This window comes from Eutrema salsugineum, unplaced genomic scaffold, assembly GCF_000478725.1.
Source record: "Eutrema salsugineum unplaced genomic scaffold, Eutsalg1_0 scaffold_2, whole genome shotgun sequence".
Taxonomy (NCBI): Eukaryota; Viridiplantae; Streptophyta; class Magnoliopsida; order Brassicales; family Brassicaceae; genus Eutrema; species Eutrema salsugineum.
In genome coordinates this window covers 16780154-16784561 of record NW_006256829.1, presented here as the reverse complement: position 1 = coordinate 16784561, position 4408 = coordinate 16780154, and the positions used below count along the sequence as shown (strand labels likewise).

Sequence of the window (4408 nt, the reverse complement as noted above, 5' to 3'; positions counted from 1 at the left end):
GCTTTCACCCGCGGCCAGGCTTCTTCCCACCGCGGCTCAAGAGGTTTCACCCCGGTGGACCTATGTCCGAACCTGAGAAACCCAACTAAGGCCCAAGACACTTCCTGCACCCATTTTACAAGCCCTAGACGCCCAAGACTTGGAGAAACACTATAATACTCATTTTTAGGTCTTTTGTAAGAGAGCCTCTTTCTTCTCTTTGAGAGAGAACTCATTTGTAGTTTTAGGTTTTATTTTTATGCATTTGTAGAAGCTCTCCATCGCCACTCTGTCTTCAATAAGAGAAGTTTTTCTGCAACTTTTTTTCTTTTACTTTTCTTCTTCTTAGTTCTAAAGCGATGATTATGTCTACCTCAGCCATGTCTGAGTAGTCACCTAGTTTGGTGAAAGGGTAATCCAAATGGACCCCATGTTCGAACGACATCTAGGTTTTTAGGAAAAAAAATTCCATTTTAACATGATTCTCCCATTCATCCAAATCTCAAAGCGGTAATTCTGGATTGATCACCCAGAATCCGATCCTAGGTTTAATCCGATCAACGAGAGTGTTGTATCTGGGTTACCTGAACGGGATCTTATGGACGTCACCGTCGTAGGAGACGAAAGCTACCTACGGAGGATACGTAAGCAGAGATGGATTCTGATCTACAAAGCATGATCTTGTTTTGACATGAGAGCGAGAGTTAATTGCCATGAACAAGTGATTAGATGATTAGGGTGACGAGAGTTGGCTAATCTTGCATGTGTCTATCCTAGTTTCATAGTCATAGAAAATCCTTGCCTAAACTCCTTGTATTTTAGAACATGAACCCTAAAGATGAACCTTGAACCCAGCGCCGTTTTTCATATAGTTTTCAACCAATTTTTATTTCCAGCTTTTTAATTCTCTGCATTATTAGATTTAGTGACAAACCAAAACCCATTTTTATTAGATTAGGTTAACGATTGTTTTTAGCATCAGTTAGGAGTCCTCAACACACAGATCTCTGTGGATTCGATCCCTAAGTACTACTGCGTTTGCTTTGCACTTGCAGCTTGTCTAGGGTAAATATTGTGTTGCCCACTGCACTCACATCAAGGTTTTGGCTCCGTTGCCTGGCATCTGTCACTGTTGACTTGAATTCTTAATCTAATTTCAATCCTAAACCTCAAGATTTTCGAGTTCTGCTGGAGATTTTATAACTCCTCTTTTTATCTTTGCTTTCTTTGCTCACAGGTGCATGAAAACTAGGAGAAATCCTGACGATATCGTATTGCCCTTAGACGAGATTGACAAACCTGAAAGAGCACTTAGAAAACTCAGACGAAGAACGCTCAAGATGGCCAATCCTAATGCCCTTCAGGAAGATCTTTTAAACCGTGATTAGGAGGATCACGTTGGAGATGATGACCATGATTCAATTCATGGTGATGACCTAGATGCTGCCCATGAAGAAGAAGGACAGCCACAACTCGATGAAGAGGGAAACTGAGTCCCTCTAAATCCTGCTCAAGACGCTGATAATCAAAGGAGACAAGATCAGGCCGATGCTGAAGGAAGAAGGAATGATGCAAACATTGTTCTACCAGTTGTTAGAGAAGCGAATCGACCAATACTGTAACACCCCGACTCGGTCTAGATCTGAGTGCAGTGACCGGCCGCACAACAATCAAACAAGAACATGCACAGCCGACCGTTCGAACCCAAACCAGATCGATGGTGTTACTGTTGCGCGCACAGACTGATGGCCCGAGGTTCTTAGCCGTGCACCAATTAAACAAGAACATGCACATCCAAGAGCCCAAGGCCAACGTCCGCACACGCTATTCCTATCGAACGCATCTCCCAACTTTTCAACCGGAGACGTGTCCGATAGTTGGTTCGTCTCGGACAAAGACTAATATCATTCAAAATCCCGAACTTTTATAAAACATACTTTTACTACATTGTTTGTTATACAATGGGCGCCCCTAAGAAAACATTATACCGAAAACAACTTAAATCATACTTGGTTTTGCAAAAGACACGAAATCTACACCAACGGTCCTAAACTTCTCTTGTCCCAATTGGCTACCCACTATGGTCACCTGCAAAACAAGTAGAGTCCTGAGCAACTAATTGCTCAGTGAGTTCGGTTCCCCCTAACCGTTCAAGCAATAACCCAAAAACCCAAACATCACGCAAAACATGCATCACACAACAATCTCACACCAGATGCATGATAATATATATTATTATACATGCATACACCCAACATATACTCAAACGTCAAATCTCTCAGATACCATTGACTGGATCCTGCACAAAAAAAAATCTCACATTTTGCACAAATCGGACTTTAGCCACACAGGCTAAAAAGTCGCGACTGTCTTCTCTCATGCATCACTAATCGACCCGAGATTTCACATCACTCTCATATCCGTCTCGTAAGCCCAGATATCTCATCACATCACATGGCTGAGGGAAGCATCACATGGCATCAAAACTCACATCTCTACTTGCTTTGCAGTAAAACAACAAGCAAACCCACACCGAGACTCACCTTGGCCTTTCAAGAAAATAACGGTTTTTTATGGTTTAGGATAATCTCTCTGTTCACCTACATAACTTAATTTTTATAGAGATCCGACCAGAACAGGGCAAAACAGAGGTCAGATTTCGATTCAGGACAAAAAAACTAGGCTAGACAGGTAACTTCGAACTAAAACGACCTACCTCACTGTTCCCGACTAGCTACCCGACTATGGCTCGCGCGGTGGTTCGCGATGGTCGACGGCGGTCACGGTTGCTGGAACTTTTCTAGCAGAGCTTCACTGCTCTTTTCTATACTGAAAACTAAATCCTAAAGCTTCTATTTATACGGGAAAGATGGAGATTCTAAAAATATTTCCGAGCAGCTGTGTCGTGTTTGCACAAAAGATACCCGAGAAGCTGCGTCGTGCTTGCATGTGAAGGCGTAAGCAGGTGAAGCAGGACACGAAGCTGCTGTGTCGTGCTTGGCGTGTGCCAGCGTGTGGAAAGCGTGTTCCGGCGCGTGCAGAGCGTATGGAAAGTGTGTCCTGGTGCGTGCAGAGCGTTTCCCGGCGCGTGCCTAGCGTGTGTATAAGCTGCTCAAGGAGGCAAGCAGTCTGCTGAGTCAAGCTGCTGAGTCATCGAGCAGCTTCTCCTGACCAATCCATTTCTGACCTTCCGATCGAACCGAAACGACCCACTGATCCACCCGCGTGACTAAATACTTGACTTCCTTAGACAAAAACTTAACTTCTATATCTAAAACTTAAAGCTCTTGACCATTAACCTTAGCTGCTTCTCTGCTTTTCTAAGCTTTTTCATTGACCGTGTCTTGATCTCTTGAACAGGTTATTACAAATACAACTTGCCAATCCAGCGAGAAGACAGCCTCGGAATAGACTCATTGCCAATTTCGATGCACCTCACCAACACTTCCAAAATCAATCAGCTATTCAAATTCCTGTTCCAAGAGAAAATCATGAGATAAAACCTCAGATCGTCTCTTTGGTGAAGCAGAACCAATTCCATGGAATTTCTACTGAGCATCCAATGGACCACATTGATCTTTTTGAAGAAATATCTGGAATGGTGAGAACAACTCCAGAAACTGTGGACTATGTGAAGTGTAAGCTCTTTCCTTTCTCTCTATCTCTCTAAGTGATAAAGCTTTTAGATGGTTAAAATCTATGCCATCTGGTTCTATTACTTCATGGGAAGAATGCAAGTCTGCTTTCCTGAACCACTTCTACACCAAGTCAAGATCGAACCAGCTGAGATACAAGATACAAAGTTTCCAACAAGGCCCAATAGAAACCTTCTATGAAGCCTGGGAACGATTCAAAGAGTATCAGAGAGATTGCCCTCATCATGGTTTCTCAGGAGCAAACCTGCTAAGCACCTTCTACAGAGGACTTCAGTAGAAGTATCAACTTTCTCTTGAAACTGCCAGCAATGGAGATTTCAGTTCGAAAACCATACCACAAGGGAGAGCACTCATCGAAAATCTGGCTGTAGTTAACAGCAGTAACAACCCTGAGTACGACAGATCAAAGAAGACTATCACTAGTCATGAATCAAGGGAGATTGCTGAGATAAAAAGCATAATAAGTCAACTTCTTAAGTCTCAAAATAAGAATATACATGCTTGTGATACTGCTGTAGGAAATGAAGAAGATGGAAGATATGAAGAAGATAGCATGTACCAAGAGGAAGAAATCAATTTTATGGGAGCTCAGGCATACCATAACCGATTTAGTCCAGCTTTCAACAACAACTTCACGAACTCTGGTGCCAACTTCAACAATCTCTCATACAGGAATTAAGGAGCCACGAATCAGCCCTATCCGCAGCAGCAAAGGAGTTTTCAAAACAAATTTCAAAATGGGAACTATAGAGGAGGAAACTTCCAACAAAGAC

At 42.7% G+C, this 4408-nt stretch overlaps 1 non-coding gene across 1 annotated transcript; it reads right to left on the bottom strand.

Annotated features, from left to right (window-relative positions):
* Positions 1–3760: 3760 nt before the first annotated feature.
* On the bottom strand, positions 3761–3866 carry LOC112086924. The gene has a single exon (XR_002899778.1). It is a non-coding gene; the product is annotated as a small nucleolar RNA R71 (small nucleolar RNA).
* Between the last annotated feature and the right edge of the window lie 542 nt (positions 3867–4408).